Source organism: Saimiri boliviensis, chromosome 6 (genome assembly GCF_048565385.1).
Source record: "Saimiri boliviensis isolate mSaiBol1 chromosome 6, mSaiBol1.pri, whole genome shotgun sequence".
Taxonomy (NCBI): domain Eukaryota; kingdom Metazoa; phylum Chordata; class Mammalia; order Primates; family Cebidae; genus Saimiri; species Saimiri boliviensis.
Window position 1 is genome coordinate 92,206,636 of NC_133454.1, and position 22,541 is coordinate 92,229,176.

The window sequence follows — 22,541 nt, forward strand, 5'->3', positions numbered from 1 at the left end:
CATACAGCACTATATCATAGACATCTATTTCTACTAGCACAGATAGGTCTAAGTTATTCTTTTTGGCTGCTTTATGTTATTTCATTGTATTGATATACCCTACATTATTGAACCAGTCTTATAAGTAACAAAAATTATAATTAACACAGTTTTACTGATAATTTGACACTTTTATCCTGTATTAGTCTGTTTTGCATTGCTGTGAAGAAATACCTGAAGCTGGGTAATTTATAAAGAAAAGAAGTTCATTTTGGCTTATGGTTCTGCAGACTGCACAAGAAGCATGGTTCCAGCATCTGCTTCTGGTGACAGCTCAGGAAGCTTGCAGTCATGGCAGACAGCCGGGGGGAGCAAGCATGTCACATAATGAGAGAAGAAGCAAGAGAGAGAGTGCATACGTGAGGGGAGTAGGTTGGCTCTAAAGGTAACTAATAGAATGAGTATTCACTGATTTCCAGAGAGAGGGTACTAAGCTCTTCATAATGTATTCACCCCCATGACCCAAACACCTCCCACCAGGCCCTAACTTCAGCACTGGGAATCACATTTCAACAGGAGATTTGGAGGGGACAAGTAGTCAAACTCTATCCTATCTATAAAATGAGCTCTTGTAAGTGGACTTGATGGGTTGAGTTTATGTGTTTTATCAAATTAAATATATTTACATGTAGTCTAAAAAATAGTGATATTTCGCTGAATGTGCTTTACCGCCCCTTCATTGACACAAGTATATCTAACTTCTAATTTATTTTTAAATCTTGTTTAAAATCTATTTTTATTTTATTTGCTGTAATACATGATTGTATACTATGAATAATACATATTTTATATTATAAATTCATTATTGATTTATTCAGTCTTCAGTTTTAGCCAAGGATCTCATGAACAAGTTTTCCTTCACTATAAAGTCTCATATAGAAAACTTGTATCAGTACTTTGATGTTTCCCTAGTGATCTTACAAACACTACACATGGTTTCCTTAATAAAAAGGCTACATGAAAGAAAACTGTACTATATTTGTAGTGTCTCTAAAATTTCTTGGCAAGAAAGCAGTAATGCACACTTTAATAAGATCCTCAGCCAAGCCAAGGGACTGTTTACAATCCGAGCAAATCATATATGCTTTCTAATAGAAAATAAAATTACACATATAAATATCTTGGGAACATTTAAACAATGTTATAAAAGGAAAATGTAGATTTGGACATGAAGAGGCTTCTCAAGAATTATTTTATCAAGCAAAGAGATTTTATTTTAAAGTTCAACAATTGAAGACTGGTCTAGGCAAGGAGAAATAGAACTGAGTGTAATTCCCTGCCTTGCTTTCTCCTACCTCCAGTTAGTCTGGAGAGATAGAGTAGATTTTCAGTGACTTCTTATCTAATATAGTATGAGCCTTGATATGTATCTGTTTGTGAAAGAAAGAGACCTTTTACTTTGGAAATTCATGTAATGACTGAGACGAATTTCATGTCTCCATGATATTCCTGTATCTCTTGATAGGTGTCTGTTTGTGAAAGAAAGAGACCTTTTACTTTGGACATTCATGTAATGACTGAGATGAATTTCATCTCTCCATGATATTCTTCTATCTCCATTGTGACTGTTATGACCTAGGAACGATTGTGTTTGTCTGAGTAGTGCCATCTGTGTTAACCATTTCGCTCATTTTTTAGATCACTTATTTAAAATTAAACTTTTCATTCTGAGATAACTGTATATTAAATATAGTTTTAAGAAATAATGCAGAGATCTCCTCAGTTGCTTCTAAGGTGACATTTTACAAAAGGGCAATACACTGTTCCAATCAGGATATTGACTCAAATACAGTCAAGATCCAGACTATGTGTATCACCACAAGGATCCTTCATGTTGTACTTTTATAGCCACACCTGCTTCCCTCCCACCCCTACTCCTACCTCTTCCTAATCCCTAGTAACCATTAATTGGTTGGCCATCACTATAATTTTGTAATTTTACATATGTAATCTCAGCACTTTGGGAGTGTGAGGTGGAAAGATTCATTGAAGCCAGGAGTTCAAAACCAGCCTGAGCAACAAAGTGAGACTCTGTCTCTAAGATAAATAACATTCGGCATAATTTTCTGGTGATTTATCCAGGTTGTTTCATTATCTATAGTTGATTCTTTTTTATTGCTGAGTAGTCTTCCGTGGTGTGAATGTATCACAGTTTGTTTAATTATTCACCTATTGAGAGATTACTCTGTTGTTTCCAGTTTGGGGCTATTACCAATAAAACTGATGTATATATATATTTCCCTTATGTTTTCACGTGCACTTAGTGTTGTCAGTATTTTTATTTTAGTCACTCTGATGAGTGTGTAATTTCCCTTATGTTTTCACGTGCACTTAGTGTTGTCAGTATTTTTATTTTAGTCACTCTGGTGAGTGTGTAATGATCTCTCTTTGTGGTTTTAATTTTTATTTTTCTTGTAGCTAACTGATTTTAAACATCTTTTCATGTGCTTACTTGCCATCTTCACATATCTTTTGGTAAATGTTTGTTTATGCCTGTTTTCCCTCTCTGATTGGATTTTTTAAAAAAATGTTGAGTTTTGGCAATTCTTTATATATTCTATATAGAAAACTGTTGCCACATGCATCTGTGGTTTGCAAATATCTTCTCCCACTCTACAGCTTGTCTTTTCATCCTAACAGGGTCATTGACAGAGCAAAGGTCTTTAATTTGATGAAGTCTAGTTTATAGATTTTTCCTTTTATGGATAATGCTTTTGTTGTGAGGCCAAAGAACTCTTTGTCTTGCCTTGGATCCAGAAGATTTTTGTCTTTTTTTTTCCTGAAAGTTTTATTGTCTTACATTTAAGTCTATGAAATATTTTGATTTAATTAGTATATATTGTATATGAGGATAAGGTCAGGTTTCTTTTTGGCCTGTAGATGCTCAATTTCTTCAGTACCACTTGTTGAAAAGGCTATCTTTCCTCTCCTCTAGATGTTATTCATTTTAAAATTTGTATCATTAGAAGATAATAAAGTATTTTATTCAGTGAGTGATAATTCACTCCTTTGCTATTTATTTTATGCTCAAATTGCCCAAATTTTGATTAAATTTGAAGGATAATTGTTTCAAACTCATTCATGCATTATTTGATTTATCTTATCCTTTTGAGTGTTCTTACATTCTTCTACAATAAAGTGTAGCATAAGGCTACACTTCTAGCATAAGCCTGCGGCTCTCAATTTAGTATTTCTCCCAGAAGCCCCTGGTCATCTTAGTGAAGAAGGGGAGTTAGTGAATAAACCTGTAGAATCCCATACTATTAATGTGATAAAAGTTAGTCTGACCAAAAATGGTACAAATTGACCTCGATTTCCTAAAAAAAAAAAAAAAATGCCACCCATAATTATAATCTAATATGGCAAAAAAGTCAGCAAACTGAAACTGAAGAAAATGCAAAATGTGTTAAATGCAATCCTGTTAACCATTTTGAAATGAACTCTGACAAAGTATATTGTTTTGGTGAACATCTTTCTCATTTAGAATTAATATAACTTATATTGTTAACAAATATGTAAAATTATTTTGTTATCATTGCTTTTGTGTGTTGTTTTGCCTTCTCCTGATGACTTAGTAAATAAGCTGTTTACAATAACCCAGAGAGGACAACAGTTCTTCTCCTTTCATATAATTAGATAATTCTGATCTATTTTACTTCCACCTCTGTAATGATTTTACTACCAACAGCATTTCTACTTTGTTCCTTTAAAGCCTTTTAGTTTGATTATATTACTCTAGTATTCACTTTTCATATTTTAGAAGACTTAAGGTAAGGTGTATAAGTAATTTTTTCTCAATTTTACATGTTTACAGCCTTACTCAGGAAATAAAAAGAATAAAGCTTTAGCAGACTTCCATGACTGAAAAAAAAATTCTTATGCTGCACAAAACCAGAAAATGTTTTAAAGAGTAAACTAATATAAGTTCTGCTCATATTTACATGACCAAATTAGTTCCTTGACCGTGATTGGATATGAAATGCAAAGGTCATGTGGGTAGGTGTGTGTATATATCACATTGGGGATAATTTGGGTTTCAATTTCCAGTGTAAAATTGTTCTCACAGTCAGCTTCTTTCATTACACGGGAATGCATCCAACAAGCATTTTTGCTTAGCATAAAAGGATTTGGTATTCTGAAACTACTGTTTTTGCATAAGGATAGAACAAGTTGAACTTCTAATATTAATAGCTTTCCCCCTAGTATTCATAAACACAAAATTTATATGATACTACTTAATGTTGTTTAACCTTTGAGCTAATGTTTTAAATGTTAGAGAAAACCATAAACTTCTTAAGCAATACAAAATAATTAAAATTAAGTCTTTAAAAGCTAATGTATCTAAACAATATATGTAGATACAACCAAGATGTAACTTTGTCTCCTATCCTTGTTTTTATATGGGTTAGACTTAGTAACCCACTCCCAAAAATACAGTATAACAAATAAGGGAATAGATTATAGTGGAGAAACCTGTTAAGCACTCTTTAATCAAGTGACTGTGGTTAATATCACCACTGATACCATGTGGAAGTCATGTAACCTCTGACAGGATGTTACAAGAAGAGAAGTTCACCTCTGATAGTGTTTCCAAAAACCAATAATCCTAGTATAATCATAATTTTTTAAACATCAGACAATTCTAATTCGAAGGACATTTTGCAAAATTCTTGACTAGTCTTCCTCAAAACTGTCGAGGTCATGGAGAACAAGGAAACACTAAGAAGCTGTCACAGACTAGAGAAGGCTAGGGAGACATGAATATAGTATCTTTGATTGAATCTTAGTACAGAAATAGGATATTAACAAAAAACTGATGAAATTCAAATAAAGTCTGCTGTTTAGTTTTAAAGAATGTACCAATATTGGTTTCTTAGTATTAACACATATATCATACTAATGTGAGGTGTTAACAGGAGGAAATGAAACTAGGGGAGGGAAATATGTAAACTGCCTGAGTGTCTTTGCAACATGTCTATAAATATAAAAATATTCCAAAATAAAATAAAAATATAATTAAAAATAAAAAATATATCAATGGAGGAGACTCAATGATGGCTACCATGACACTCCTTATATATAAACTGTTTTATTAATTTCAGGAAAGTTTTTGGATGTCGGTTAACAATATCTTCTATTTCAAGTCAAAGCCTTAAATTTCTACTGCCTGAATACATCACTGATGTATTAAGTAGGTACTAATTAGGATCCCAACAAATCTGTTTCAACACCAAGCCAAGTTATCAACTTAAACTCAGACCTCATTCAGTTTATAGAATTGTTATTTACTAGAAATGTTGAATTTCCACATTAGAAAAAACTTAAAAGGTCATCTAGCCTAAATATCTATTCACTCTTGCTTTCTCTTGTTTCCACTTCTTCAAAGTAACTGTCTAATGCGGTTAAACTTCTGCATATACACATTTCCATTCACGCAATACAGCACATTAACTGATTGAATAGCTCTAATTACTAAAGCACTTCTTATATTAAACACAAAGTCTATTTTCTCATATCTCTCTTACTGGTCTTAGCACTGCCCTCTGGTTCTATTTAACACAAGTCTCATTACTTTTCCACTAGGCATGTTTTCTAGTTTTTGAAGACAAGCAATCATTTCTATTCGAAGGTCTTTTTTGCAGGCATAATGTATAGGAGGATCATTAAGGGGATTTCTAAGTAAAAAAGTCTATGAGAGTCACTGAAAAGAAAAAAGCATACCTTTCCCTGAAACAAGGTAAATGTTAAAAAAAAATAAATTTCTTAACTAAAGGTTGAAATAATTTCCAGCTTAAAGAGGAAAATAAAATTCTAAATGGGATACTCATATTCACTCTTACCCCCTCAATCTTATTTTTATAGCAACTCCATATATTGGCCTACTTTATTCTACACTAGAGAAACCTGGCTTTTCTGAGGCACAACATTATTTCTTTTCTTTTGGCCACACTGTTAAAGTCCATTTCTCCCCAGCCCTAAGACTACACCCATCCTTCAGTACTCTAAGTCTGTCTTTTTAGTTTATATCCTGTGATATCCTCCTTGGACATTACTCCTCTCTGTACTTTCCTACAATACACACACTGCAGTAAATCATTACAATTTATCTGGAGAAACTGTTGAAGAAGATAAAATGTATACAGTAGAATATACTTATGTGTTACTTATTAAAGTGGGATTGCATGCATATGGTGCAATTTGAGCAGCACCAATAAAATTTCCTTAAAATCTTTTTAATTTTCTCCCATATCCAATTATACTCACATTCCATTCCCTCTTTTTGATCACTTATAAGCAAATACAACATATTTGAAAGACAGTGAATGAAATGATGATGAAAATGTGTATTATAAAGAGAACCAGATGATACTTATAACATTATTTGAAAAATTGCTATGTGGAGGAACTAGTTATTTTTTTTTCTTTTTACTAAAATATTACAGTAAAGGGCAGAACTAGCATCAATTAGGTCAAAATGGCAAAGAGACAGATTCCATCTGCTAAGTCTCCCAGGCATCTCCCTCTTATTCTACCAAAATATAACCCTTGATTCCCTCCTCGATCTAATCTATTTCTCTCGTCATCCCAGTCAGTTAATGGCTTCACATTTTGACCAAACAAAATCCTAAAATTACTTCCTGATTGCTTTTTTTTCCTTCCCTCTTAGTACCTAATCTACAGCCACGTCTTTCAGAGTTAACCTACAAATGTATCCATCCACTTGTTTTTAATCTCCACTGCCATGACCTTAGTCTAAGCCACCGCCATTTCTCACTAGGTCTAACTGGATTTCCTGTTTCTGTGATGGCCCTTGTATATCAGATTCCATTAAAAAATCATCCTCCTTCTTAGAATACAGTAGACAATTTTAATTGACCCTAGAAAGTCATATGTTTCCATTCCTTGTTTGCATCTCCAAAATTTCTTGATGACTTTCTGTTCATCACCTTGCTCCTGACATGCAGGTATATTTCTTTTTCTAAAACATATCAATTTAATTATCTGCCCTAGAAAAGTTTGGGGGTTATTGAGTATTTTTTTTTACCCTTATCTTCATGTACTTAGCTTTTTCTTGACAAAATGGTCTCAACATATATGTCCTTAAAGAGACCTCTGGCCTCCGATCTAAAATTGCTCCCAATCGCTATCACAAAACCTTGTTTCATTTTTCTCTTTTATTAGAAAGTTAAGTTCCATTGGAACAGAAACCACATCTATTGTCTGATTATCAAATGTTTAGGACTTGGATGAATATTTGGCACCTTGTTGAGTGGTATGCAATAATATAGAAGGTGAGAGAAAAACCGCCTAAGGATAGTAGGACAAATAAGCAACACAGGAAGTGATGGATGTGGCTGTGTTAGAATAGAATTCAATCAACTGAATGGAAGGTTGTGTTCGATAACCATTAACACTTTATTAAGCTTGAGGTTATATGGGTTTATGATTTTTATGGACTTTATTAAGCTTGAGGTTATATGGGTTTATGGACTTTTATCTAGAAAAGGTTTTTGAAAAATAGTACATCCTGATGGCACTTACAGGCTTTGGAAGTAGACTGAATAGGGTTCTCACATTTGCTGATCATATGATCATGGTTGATTTACTTACTTTCTCTTTTCCCAAGATTCTGATCTGTAAAAAGAGAACAATGTATCTCTATAATGTACATTGTTTGGTATATCTATGATGGCTGTTGATTTTATTAAATAAGAAGCTAAATATAATGCAGATAAAATGCCTAGCCTAGTGGCTTCCAGAGAAGATGTGACCAACACGTGTAACTTTAATTTTTAGATTTATTATTTTATATTGAACTGTATAAAATTTCAAGTTTGCTTTGCTAAATCATTCTCAACAATGCAACTATGTTTTTATCAACATCATTCCAGTGCTACAATGTCTGGTCTTCTTTGTTTCTTTTCAGTTCTCATAAGCATTCTGTCTGTATAGTGTATAATATATGAGTATCATGTGGAAAATATATATCTTGGGGCTCTTTCACTTTTATATTATCTTTCAATGACATATTTTCTGTATAATTATGAAGGTAAGGTAAGCAACCTTATTGAGATTATATTTATGCAGTTTAAATATAGATGAAAACATGTTTAATGGACAACAGCTCTGGGGCTTATGGATGGCTAATGTTCTTTCCAATATTTTTACTAAGTTGCAAAGACTTTGGCCTTAGAGATTCTTAAAGCTAAAGATTTAAGGAGGATATAGAAACCTCACATGAATGGGTAGTTGCTTTTAAGAAACTCTGTTTTTCTCTCTACTATTACCATGGTTTTATAAACCTACTAATGGGAAGTTTTATGGAATAAATTATTTGATATCTCTGCATGGTACAAATTTCAGGAAATGTTAGTAATTAAGAAGACTTTTTATGAAAAGGAACATAATTAAGTTTAATATTTTTTCAATTATTTTCTCAATATGCATGTGATGGTTAGTCTTGAGTGTGAGTGTCAACTTGATTGAGGGATACAAAGTATTAATCCTGGGTGTGTCTGTGACAGCGTTGCCAAGAGATTAACATTTGGGTCAGTGGGCTGGGAAAGACAGATCTGCCCTTAATCTGGTGGGTGCAATCTAATCAGCTTCCCGTAAATATAAAGCAGGCAGAAAAATGTGAAAAGGAGAGGTGGACCTAGCCTCTCAGCCTACATCTTTCTCCCATTCTGGATGCCTTCTGCCCTCAAACATCAGACTCCAGGTGCTTCTCTTTTGAGATTCAGACTGGCTTTCCTTTCTCCTCACTTGTAGACAGCCTAGTGTGGGAACTTGTGATCTTGTAAGTTAATACTTAATAAACTCCCCTTATATATGTGTGAGTGCATATATATATTTATATGTGATATATATTTATTATAATATATATCCCCCATATATGTATGTGTGTATATATATACATATATATATATATATATATATATACACCCTTATATATGTATGTGTATATATATCTGCACCGATCTGTACACACACACACACACACACACACATATATATCTGAGAGGAACAGAACTAATATATATAAGAGAACCCTGACTAACAGAATGCATTAACTTTAGGCACTTTCCATCCAAAAATATATCACTTTGGAGAAACTAAAGGAATATTAATAAAAATACACAGTTTAATTTTACTCTTAAATAGCTAAGTGATCTGTCAAGAACACATGGAATCAAATAATTCTTAAAAATTTATAATTATATATTTAATATTGCTAGAATATATTATGAAACATTTGAATATATTTGGTCAGAAGGAAGATTCCTGTATGACTGTATAATTAAAGCCATTTGGTTTTCTGTTGAGAAAGTAAAGGATTTTCACATGGTCTGCATGTTTTCCTTTGCATAAAGGAAAGAATAAGAGATTTTGTTAAATGATGTTGCAAATTAGCTCATTTGAGTGATGAAAAAATATTTTATTAATAAAACTTAAAATATAAAACTAAAAGCAACAATAAAATCTCTACATATTTAAATGTAATGCTTTGTTATAATGAGCCAATTGAAGTATAAATGGAAGGTGTTTTAAAAGATAAAATATTACAATTATGAATTTCATAGTTTTAAGTTGGCCATTGCCAAAATACTTAGCTGTTCCCCATGTATTTTACCTTTTTTATTTAAAAAAAAAGCTTCAGGATTATTTTGGCTCTGAGAATGTATGTCAATATCAGGAAAAAGGAATTCTTCAACCTGAATGCCTATCAACAGTAGACTGGAAAGAAAATGTGGTACATACATATTGTAGAATACCATGCAGCCATAAAAAAGAATGAGATCATGTCTTCTGCAGCAACAAAGATGGAGCATATCCTACGTGAAGAAAAGCAGGAACAGAAAACCAAATACTGCATGTTCTCACTTTTTAGTGAAAGAGAAATATTGAGTACATATAGACAAAAGGATGGTACAATAGGCACTGGGGCCTACCTGAGGGTGGGTGTAGAAGGAGAGTGAAGACTGAAAAACTACTTATCAGAAACTACCTAACAATTTGTACACCGACCCTCTGTGACACACACTTTGCTTACATAACAAACTTACTCATGTTCCTTTGAAACTAAAATAAAAATTTTAGAAAAAATTTTGACATGAGATATGAAACATCTGTACATTGAATACTATAAAACAATGCTGAGTGAAATTAAAGATAAATTAATGGAGAGTTATGCCTTGGAATGAAAAAGAAAGAAAATGGGATTTTTAGTAATAACCCTTATTCTCTAAGTGGTAAAATTTCACCCAGACTTAACCTATTTCTTTGGATAGAGCTGATGGCCTATTTAATAAATAGTTTCAGGGTAAGAATGAACAAAAACATTGAGGACAGAAATATGCTGCAATCTTCACATAAACACAGAATATCTATAAACATGAACATTGGTTTATTAGGCCGTAATATTCTGCTAAGTATGTGAAGCCACTGGAGGGAAGTGATTTTAAAGGGTTTTAGTTTTTTCAAAATGTTGATATAAGAGTCTCTTCCCCGGCATTCTCATGTAGCCATTATGTTAAATTTTTTTCATTTTAAGTGACCTCGTATACTATACTATTCAAGTTCTACAAAATGAAACTGTTAAATATTATTTCTGTTGAATTATTCCAGTATATCATTACTCCATTCTTTAAAAAAGAGGTATTTTGTAATTAAATAAGGAAACCATTTTCTTCATTTTCTGAGATGTTAAAGAAACTTCTAATAAAGTTCTGTTTTATGATTCTTTTTTCAATACTGAGAATGTCACTAAAATGTAAGTCTTCTGTGAGTTTAATTAAATGAAAATAATAATCCAAGATATAATTGTTAACTTGTGAACTAAAATAATTCTCTGTAGAAACTACATCTAATTATACGAGGGAAATCTCAACAAACATGCTCATTTTATATAGATTTCATTAGCAATTGCCTGAGCTCATTAATTAAAGAAAAACTGAACTATATAAATGCAAACAAATTAACATTATATACTTCAGCTTCTTCAGGGGGTATCAAACTTAATTTAAATTTAGAACAACACTCTATGGTAAGAATGCTGCTGAAAATAAACTAATACTAGCTATAAGTACAGGTGTGACAGCTATGAGTGATGAGTAAATTAAATATAATTCAATGATTCTGGCAAATCTCAATGCTTAATTGAGGTAGTTCCTTATTACATTAACAATAAATAGCAGATTCATCATGCAAATGAATCCCAATACAAAGGAGCCCGATCTGTAATTGATTATTTGGTTATCAGTCATTTTTAAACCATTTGGTCTAATTTAAAGTTGCTTCAGTAAATATACAGTTATTGAAAGTAAAAATGGAAAAAGACAAATGATGTAGTTAAATTGAAGTGCTTTAAATAGATTAATAATCATAAAATTTAGTTATGCAAATATCTTAGAACTTTATTCATTTTATCCTAAAAAGAACTTTTGAGTTGGAAGTGACTTTTGAAATCATGTATTCTTTTCTTACAGTGTCAATTCCTCCTAGCACCTGGCAACTCACTGGCAAAGGTAGGCAAACAGGGCACCCACAGCCCTTTCCTATGAATTTTCTACTGACTACACCATGTAGACTTTCTATCTGAAAAAAATATTTAATAATTCATGAATATGATTAAAATACTGTTCTACTTCAGTAGAATTTTATGGTACGTAATATTTCTTTTCCTTCTGATCCCCCGAGTTGGTTCTAATTAGAATGAAAAGTGGTTTAAGAACTTTATTCACATCAAATGCAGTATCACAAGGTTTCCACATTCTATGTTTTCACTGAAACCTAGGCACTTCTGTGTAAATGACTAACCCCCGCAGATTAAAAAATACCTACATTTAGGGATATGACTCATCCTATTGTAATGAGTAGCAGATGTCTAAAAATATTCACAATGCAAGGGAAATGTGAACATGTTGAGGTGCAAAGGGTCTTGAATAGATTGAAATTATTGCACTTCTTCAAGCCTTCATTTCTTTATATTTAGAATAAGTTGAATTAAAGTGCTTCCATTTGACACTCAATTGACTCCCAGTTTGTCCAAACAAATTAGAAAGTTAACAAGATAAATATTATTCAGCATTTTCCAATGACATCTAGTAAATCATCCTGACTGTATTACAATAAAGCCAACAATATATATGATTAATATTTTAGAAGGAAATCATAGCAGCAAAGATATTATCTATCATTTTAAGGACATACACACTAACAAGAGCCATGATAGCAGATAGTGAATTAAACTTTTTTATAATTTTTAGGTGCCAGGGAAAAGGAACTTAGAGGTAGAGTCATGTGGTAAGAATCTGACTGTAAAGGCTCATCTGTGTCTTCATAGAGTAGATAATTCTCAAGAAAGGGATAATGATTTCTGCATTGAATGAAAAAAATACACAACATGTATTATTATTATATTAGTAGATTCCATCCCAAGGATAATGTTCAGTACAAAGGAGATACTAAAGTAATAATTTGGAATAAATAGCTTTTTAGAATAACAATTTCTCAACTGCCATTCTTTATTTCTGGAAAAATATTTTGCCTAACCACACTAACTTATGGAGGAACAATAAATAATAACAACTGAATTTAATAAACTTTGTTACATGCTGGAAACTGTGTTAAATACTTCACGTGTAATCAATGAATGAAGTATGTAATTGCTTTATTATATGTCTCATTTTTCAGATACTATTTTAAAGACCAGAAATTCAGATCCATGAAACATTTAATTGCAATTGTGGTGTGTATTCCCAAAGGGAAGCAAAGGAAGCTATGGAAAAGTAGAGTCAGGAAATCTATCTTATTTCATGCTCACAGGAACCCTATTATGTAGAGTTACAGATGAATTACCTGACATTTAGCACTATTAAATTACTTCCCAAGTGTCACATAAGGGTGGGACAGAGCCTACATTAGAACTCAAGCTTCTCTATACAGAAGTCCTTGTTCTGTTATGAGGGCATACTTTTCCTAGTCCATTTCCTGTTCCTATAATAGAATACCATAGACTAAATAATTTGTAATGAGCAGAAATGCATTTAGCTGATGGTTCTGGAGGCTGAGAGGTCCAGGAGCATGGTGCTGGCATCTCATCAGGACCTTCTTTCTGTGTTAGAACATGAGCACTGGGCATCACATGGCAAAAGGGTAAGAGTGTTTATATCAGCTCAGGCTCCTCTTTCTCTTCTTATAGAACCTCTAGTCTCATCATGAAGGCCTCATCCTGATTATCTCATCTAATCTTAATTACCTCCCCCAAAACCCACCTTCAATCCATATATGGATTTTGGGACTATGTTTTCAATACATGAAATTTGAAGGACATATTCAAACCACAGCAATACTAAAACTTGTAATTTGTGATAGATACAAGGTCAAATATATGGTAATTCCTGTCATAAATGAAGGCTAGAACCCAGGTTTGCTGACTTTGAGTGACACTCTTTCTCCTGCCAATATTTTTTCCTCTATAGAAATAAATAAGTAAAGAAAGAATGGGTTCAGCTTTTTCATGAACTAAATTACAGAAAGTGTCAAATCCATTTAGTTTTGTTGCTAGCAGTGACATGAAAACCTCAAATCCACAGTTTTCATTAGATTTACCTTTCAGAGAGAATATCAGTTTCTTTTAAAAGAGGTGCTGGCACAAATAGAATCTTTTGAATTTTACTATTACAGAGATATTTATTGGAAATAAAGTTTATGTTTTGTATTTTTTTTTTTTTTTTTTTTTTTTTTTTTTTTTTTTTTTTTTTTTTAGTAGGGACAGGGTTTCACCATGTTGACCAGGCTGGTCTCGAACTCCTGACCTCAAGTGGTCCGCCAGCCTCAGCCTTCCAAAGTGCTGAGATTACAGGCATGAGCCACTGTGCTTGGCCTCAAAATTAATTCTTAACACATCCTAAAAGATGACAATTTATTTGAAATTCTTGACGGGTTTAGAAACATACAGCACAAACATTCTATCACGTTGCAAAGATGAATAATTAAATACTCAGCTTGCTAACATTCCATGACAGAAGTGTATATGTGTGTGTACAAGTCCACATGTTCACATACTAAATAATTAGATTGCACACTATAGCATCAACACAGTCATATGTGATACACTCATGTGCTCATCATGGATGCTCTTTGGCCACTCCACAAACAGAAGTTCATACTCACAAGCACTCTTGCTACTGTGGTGATTGCCTTTCAATATAGATAGGACAGATTAAAATTTGCATGTATAACTTCAACACTGGCCACAGAAAAAAAGGTATTTTTGGTGGCAGCTGCTGGTTACAAGCAAGAAAGTCCTTGCTCCAAGCTTTTTTTCTTACATACAAAATGTGACTTGATACTGAACTGACAGGAGGATGTTGGAATAAAGAAAGCAGGGAGAAATACTGTTCAGGTGAAGTGATATGGTTTTGTATTTTTTAAATGAAATTTATTTTAGTTCTGCACAAATAAAATAGGAAGAGTCAGCTTTCAAAATGCATCAGCTTGGATGACTTTTACAGCTTCCACTAACCTCTGCATTTTTCTATGGCTGAGTATACTCTAAAAATCCAATGATTTTCTCTAATTGAAGTATGAATCTTATTTTAAATGAAAGAATTAGTGGCTAACTAAATGACATGCTTTTTACATAATTTTAGAATTGTGCATTTTTTCTCTTGTTTAATTTGTAGAGAAAATTTCTGCTATAAATTCTTAAGATTATTTACCTTAGTAAATCACTTTATCACATTATATAATAGCTAATGATCATTGCTAAAATACACTAAAATTCTACCATTTGGTTAATATGTTAGAGGTCAGGAGTTTGAGACCAGCCTGGACAACATGAAGAAACCCCGTCTCTACTAAAAATACAAAAAATTAGCCAAGCGTGGTAGTGGGCACCTGTAATCCCAGCTACTTTGGAGGCTGAGGCAGGAGAATTGTTTGAACCTGGGAGGCGGAGGTTGCGGCAAGCTGAGACCATGTTACTGCACTCCAGCCTGGGCAACAAGAATGAAACTCCATCTCAAAAAAAAAAAAAAAAAAAAGCCTCAGTAAACAACAGTTAACAGTGCCATTAAGAGCTAACATTCTAGCATAACACATTTCAATTTCAAAATATTACCAAATCTATATATTCAAAATAACTTACTTTACTTTGGGCTAATAGGAACAGGCGAAACGTAGACACAGTTTCTTTCTGAATGGCTCCTTGTTTCTTAATGCATCTTAGTTTCTATCTGGCTTTGTGCTCTGAAGATAACTTATTCTTCATTTCCTATGAGGGAATGCTTAGAAGCTTTTTATGAGGGGTTAATAAATACTTCTAGTATTTCCAAGAATGATAATAAAAAGCAATAAACTATATATAAGGCTCTTATAATTTTTTCTCATTATTTTACCTTGAGTATTATTATTGTCTTATTGTGTGTGTGTTTTTTTAATTGGAAGTGTTTTAATACTGAATGAAATCTGAATATTGCAAATTGAAAAAGTAATGTACTTTCAATTGTTTCAAGATTAAATAGATTAATCAAGTTTGTCATATGTTATGCTTTCCTATGGTGTTCCAGAAAGAGTGATGTTATATAGACACATTCAAAATTAATCAGGCCAGGAATGATGGCTCATGCCTATAATACGAGCACGTTGAGAGGCATAGGTAGAAGGATTGCTTAAGCCCAGGAATTCAAGACCATCCTGGACAACACAGTGAGACCCTGTCTTTACATTGTTTTTTAAAATTAGGCTGGGCATGATGACTCACGTCTGTTATTCCAGCCCTTTGGGTGTCCAAGGTGAGAGGATCACTTGAGCCCAGGAGTTTGAGACCATGTAGACAACATATTGATACCCCGACTCTACAAAAAATTAATTAAAAGTAGCCAGGTTTGGTGGCATGCACCTGTAGTCCCAGCTACTTGGGAGGCTGAGGCCAGAGGTTCGCTTAATCTCAGGAAGTCAATGCTTCAGTGAGCTGTAATCGTGCCACTGTATGCCAGCCTGGGCAACAGCCTTGTCTATTTGTTTTAAGTAGGGAAGTGAATGGTTTGGGGGTGTGGTAAGTATGAAGACCTAGAGAGAATAACATTGCACTAGAATATTTATGGATTCTCTGTCCTGCAGAGGTAGATAAGAATATGGCAGACTGATTTTATAACACTTTTACTGAGATATAATTTAAATACATAGAATTCATTCAAATAAATTGCACAGCAATGATTTTTATTATATTTACACAGTTGTGTAATGATCATCACAATTCCTTCATCATTTAACTGTAATTCTAATGGTCCAAGGTTATAATAATTAAACATCATCAATATGAGTCACTCACTATAGCATCTAGTTTCTATTAAATATTGTTTAATAAATCTCAGACACATCTCATTCTAGCAAGTTATAAATGACAGCGATTCTATGTACTGTCTCTGCAGTTATCTGAACCTCTGGCTGCCACAGTTATTAAATATGAGCAGATTATTGACCTTCTTCAAATAGTATTCAGGAAACATCTAAAGAGCAACTCATTTTTTTTTATTCTATTGCACAGCATAGTGAATATAGTTAATAATAGAGTGTTGCACATTTAGAAATTGCTATGAGAGTGAATATCAAGTCATCTTACCACAAAAAAATGTTACACGTTTGAGGTAATGGATATGTTAACCAGCTTGATTTTAACAATCAGTGAAAAGTGTATCTGTAAGAGTTGGTAAGTCAGCAAATCTAAGAAGCTAGCTAAATTGACAGCGTACCCACAGAGGAAGGGGTGAGCTAATGCTCACCACCAGGAATCATTCCATTAGCAAAGGTCATGGGTGAGGCAGCCTCTCAGGTCCTCTCATCGCTTCCGAGTGGAATAAGTTCCTCTCTAACCTGTGACTTAGACATGCTAGGAAAAAAAAAAAAAAAAAAAAAAAAAAAGCTTCCTCTGTGCTTTTTATTAGCAAAGCTCTGTGGTCTTTGAATGTCAAATGTAAAAAGAGACAAGTGCAGCTGTCCACATGCAGTGGCTTATGACTTAAAATGGTTTTGAAAAAAAAAAAAAACCTGTAATATTCCAAATCCTTCTTGTCAGTCCTTTTATAAGTATAAAATGTCATATTCTCTTCCATCCAAAAAAGTAAAATGAAAAAGAAACACCCTGTAAAGTTTTTGAAGTCTTGGTTAGAACATCAACTAATGTAAAATTTTTGTAAATTGTGAGATAGATTTTTAAAGGCCAGGTGCAGTGGCTCAATGTTGTAATCTCAGCACTTTGAGAGGTCGAGGCGGGTGGATTACTTGAGGTCAGGAGTCCAAGGCCAGACTGGCCAACATGGGGAAAACCTGTCTCTACTAAAAATTAGCCAGGTGTGGTGGCGTGCACTGTAGTTCCAGCTACTCAGGAGGCTGAGGCAGGAGAATTGCTTGAACCTGGGAGATGGAGGTTGCAGTCAGCTGAGATCATGCCACTGCACTCCAGCCTTGGCGACAGAGTGAGACTCCATCTCAACAACAACAAAAAAAGATTTTTAATTACCTTCTTATTATTGTCATAGTATGAAAATCCACACTTGTCAGCTGAGTTAGAGCTGGGTGCATATGTATGTTGGCATGCTTGCCCATGGGTCACTCAGGGAGTGGATCTGTGTTCTCCTTATGGCTGCTAAGGCTTCACTGTCCTCCCAGTGGGGAATACAAGCAATATGTAGTGTCTGATCATTTAGAGATCACCTGATCTAACTGCACTCTTCAGTGTGATTTTCCAATAGTTGCACAAAAAGCTACAGGAAAAACAAAGTTTAAAAATAAGTTTATGATAGACTTTTTGAACTGTGACATGACTGAAGTGTTTCATAAACCATCTCCCCAGTAAAACTAGAATAATTGGTGAAAATTATTAAGGAACAACTATTCAATGTCTCCAGAAATTGTCCCAAGGACAGAGAAAAGACGCATACTGAGACTTAGGCCACAAATGTGATTTGTTGAAGAGATAAGTGGATTTTCTTACAGAGTTGTGAAGAAAAAAAACAATTGACATTTACTGAACACTCACAATATTTCTGTCAGTGGGCCAGACATTTGTTATATATCTTATTAAATCCGACAGAAGTTCCAAAAGGTTGCTACACTTTTACATGAAGAGAAAGATTGATTCATTCATTGGATAATATATTTATTGGGCATCTTCTATATGCCAGATATTGGGTTAAGTCTTGACGATACAGTGGCCAACAAGGATGAATCTTTCTGCATAGTGCAGGACAAACATCAAACAACTGATAAAGTAACTATATTGGCACAAATACATCGATCTGTTTGTCTATCTACCTATCTATTATTGACCACTTAATGTTTACCAGGTACTGAGCTACGTTCATACCTATAATACAGTAGTGAACATTTATGTGTCAGGTACTGCTTTAATGCACAAAAGAAGCTATAAGTTGGATGCTATTAATGTCTCTGTTTCATAATTGCTGAAATCAAGGCCTATCGATATTGATAACTTAAGATCTTACAGATCCTGTTGATGGAATGTTTTGGCTTTGATCCAACTCTGCTGTCTCTAGAAGCTTTCTCTTAAATACTATGGTATTTAACTTATCAATTAATTGTTCCTGTTACCCTTTCATAGCTTATAAGTAACCATGTTGAAACTCAGATTGTGTTTTATCTTTAGAAACTACTCTCTGAACCTCCCTGCCATTCTGGCAGCATGTGAAAAAGTTCAGGACAAACTACTTGGTGCTGAAAGAAATATAATGAGAGGATTCATCCAGATAAGGTGTCAGTCAGGAAGGAAGGCTGAGGATGAGATGGGTGAGCTGTTTAGTGGTGTAGTGGTTACTTAGTAGAAGGAGGAAGAACAGGAACCATGTGCTGGGCAGAGAAGACAGGTTGAGAAAGTACCAGAAGTGTCAATAAACTTAAAGCAGTAAAGAAAGGTCAGTGTAGCTAGTGTATGCTCAGTGAAAAGGGAAGTAGAGCTATGTGTGCCTGGAGAGATAGTCTGTGATCAGCTCATTCACTGAAGATAAAACACGTTCACCTACAAAAGGAATGTTAATTATCAGTTTTAAATGGAGTCAGACAAGAATCACACTTCAATTTCTGATTTCCACACAGTTGCATTTTTCCATTAATTCTTGGGTTTAATTTCAGTTCTTGTTTCTAAAACAATTTTTCTGGTGTTCTTTCAAAAGTATAAGAAAAATTAGAAATCAGATATGAAAGACTTCTACTACTTCTATCCAGTAGCTATAAGGAATTTCATACTGGATTTGTGGATTTACAAGTTTTGGACAGAAGTCTTTAGCAATATTAATTAGTAAATTAAAAAAAATATTTTCTCATCTAACAAGAACACTTGGTGAGTAATAAATATATTCCACATAAAGACAGATTGCTGTATTGAAATTTTATTGCAACTTACGTAATGAATATCTTATTTTATGACCTGTCAACTGTTTAGCCATAATTACAGTTTCTTCATTCAGAATGCTCATTTTGTCCTTCCAAAATTGCATCATTTTTTTGGACAAATTTCAGAAGACTCTAATTAATAAGTAGAGCTATTTTCTTGTTGGCTTTTATAAAATTCCCTTAAAAGTCAGCCCTCCTGGGAATAAAATAGTTTATAATTAGCAATTCAAGTAAGCTACTATACACTATCTCCATTTTTTTTTTTAAACTCTTGCAAGTCAATGTGGTCAGGAAGAAAAACAATTAGAGATGTGCTGAAATAGTTACAGTTTTTTGTACCAGATATTTCACCAAGGTTTTTTTTGGGTTCATGTCTCAATAGTATTTTAAAACAATCTATAAAGATAAAAATATCTGTATTATACATGTAAATGACCAAAATAACATAGATGAAAAATAACTAGTCCCTTGATATCAGATTTAAGATGGCATGACTCTGACACGTAACTTCATTTTATTCACACAGTATTCATTCAACCCATTTCTATTGAATTTTTATTGAAGTTTTACTCTTGGCCAGATATGGCATTAATATTGGACATAGAAACTGAAATAAGCCAAGATCTCTCTTCTCTAGGACTTCACCATCCTAGTGGAAAAGGCAGAGATTTAAAGAATTACAGTGACAAGGACAAATACTTTAATAGACGTGTCTAAAGACTGCTATCGGCTAAAAGAAAGACTGATGAAGTACTTGCAAGAATGTGGTTTTTAAACTACGTCTTGACACACTTAGAATGCAGAGCCAAATGTGTATAGTGGTTACTCTGCGTCTGTTTCTGCATATTTATTTTGTGGCATAGACTTGCCAGATTTCCCCTTTTCCTGCTGTTCTTCACCTCCATGCCTTTGCACACAGTTTCCTCTGCCTAGTGTGCCATTTCCAAGCTCCACTTTCCTCACATTGTGTCTCTCTCGCGCTATTTTTTTTTTTTTTTTGAAACAGAGTCTTACTCTGTCACCAGGCTGGAGTGTAGTGGCATGATTTCAGCTCTCTGCAACCTCTGCCTCCCAGGTTCAAGTGATTCTCCTGCCTCAGCCTCCCGAGTAGCTGGGACTACAGGTGTATGCCACCACGGCCAGCTAATTTTTGTATTTTTAGTAGAAACAGGGTTTCACCATGCTGGCCAGGATGGTCTCAATTCTTTTTTTTTTTTTTTAATTGCATTTTAGGTTTTGGGGTACATGAGAAGAACATGCAAGATTGTTGCATAGGTACACACATGGCAGTGTGATTTGCTGCCTTCTTCCCCTTCACCTATATCTGGCATTTCTCCCCATGCTATCTCTCCCCAACTCCCCACCCCCTGCTCTCCCTCCCCTATTTCCTCCTAACAGACCCCAGTGTGTAGTGCTCCCCTCCCTGTGTCCATGCATTCTCATTGTTCAACACCTGCCTATGAGTGACAACATGTGGTGTTTGATTTTCTGCTCTTAGGTCAATTTGCTGGTCTCAATTTCTTGACCTCAGGTGATCCACCTGCCTAGGCCTCCCAAAGTTCTGGGATTGTGGGCGTGAACCACTGCACCCAGTCTTTCTTCTTATTAGGTTGACACAAAAGTAATTGCTGTTTTCTTGCCATTAGCAGTAATGGCAAAGGCAGCAATTACTTTTGCACCAACCTAATATTTTAAACTTTAGCTAAAAGGTTGTTTCCTTTGAACTTTCCATTAGTCTTTTTCTTCTCATATATCACTCAATCTTGTTTGTTACATTAATGTTTTCCACAGAGTTATGATTATTTATTTATTTGATTATTTTCCCCAGGACTACCCTTGAATATAGGAAATATCTAATCTTCTTTGTATCTTTTATTTATAGCACAATAATTAAGACTTAGTTGGTGTTTAATAAATGTTCACAGAATAAAGTTGAGTTGAGGAAATGTTTACAAGGCAGATGAGATAGGGCATGTGGAGTTCCAGGCAAGGGAGGAGTGTATGCGAAGGAAAAGTAATACAAGAAAGCACAGTGGTTTCTAGCAATAGCAGTCAATCCAATGTAGGTGCAGAAAGTTTAGAACAAGGATATAGAAGGACAAAGATTTAAGAAAGAAACTGGAACTCCAGCTTGCAAAGGGCCTTGTTTACTTTGCCAACAGGTTTGGGTCACCTCCTGCATACAAATTTTAGAGAAAATGTGGAAGAACTTAAGCAGGAAAATGAGATGATCTTATTTTTGTTTTGGAGAGAGAGCCAGTTGGTGGTATGAATGATGAACTTGATATATGAAGCTCTCGAGTTAAAACAACCAAATTGGAGTGACATTTTTAGTTTAAAAAGAGTAAATTCATGATAAAGATGCTTTGAAGATGGAAATCACAAGTTCTGAAGAAAATATGGACTTAGACATTATTTTTAATGTACTTCTGCTAATACAGTGTGATGGCATGTTGTGCTGTACAAAGCAATGTCAACTGTGATTTTTGGTCAAATACTGTGCAAACCATTGTTGGATATGCTATGTGCTGGAGCAGCACAGTTCAAATGGAAATACTGTAGTAATTGTCCTCCACCACTAGACACCATTCTCCAACATGTGGATCCTATCTCTTTGGAGAAAGAGGTGAGGAAAATTCAGTCTGATGCTAATGTTTTCAAGTGAACTCAACTGTCTTTGATTACCAATTTAGGGAGTAATTAAGATGTCATTACTGTGTGTAAGGTTTTGCCTTGAAATAGTTTCAATAGACCATTTTTGTATGTATGCAAACTCAAAAAATATTTTTAGTCAAAAAATTTATTTCTTGAAAAAATGGCCATCCATTTAATTTTTATATTTCTAGCAACTGGCACACAGTTATCACTTCATAAATGCTTAAATGAGTAAATGACTGAAAGGCAGAAAGTTGAATAAAGAGTGAAGAAAGAATTGCATGTAACTGCTTCATGACTGTAGCACAAAAACGTGTAAAGAAAAACCATTTACTTGATTTTCAGCAATAGTTTTCCCAAATGTTTGAGGGTAAAAGGTTTTAGGATATGTTTTTTAATTTGCATTTGTTTTTGTCAATTTTTAAAAAAGT

At 33.9% G+C, this 22,541-nt stretch overlaps 1 long non-coding RNA gene across 2 annotated transcripts in view; it reads left to right on the forward strand.

The window, feature by feature from the left end:
- LOC141584870 (uncharacterized) overlaps positions 1–22,541 on the forward strand; it is a 400,256-nt gene that overhangs the window by 215,850 nt on the left and 161,865 nt on the right. For both annotated transcript variants that reach the window (XR_012518123.1, XR_012518122.1), the window contains one exon: positions 11,529–11,567. This is a non-coding gene — a long non-coding RNA (uncharacterized LOC141584870). The remainder of the gene's footprint in view (positions 1–11,528; positions 11,568–22,541) is intronic.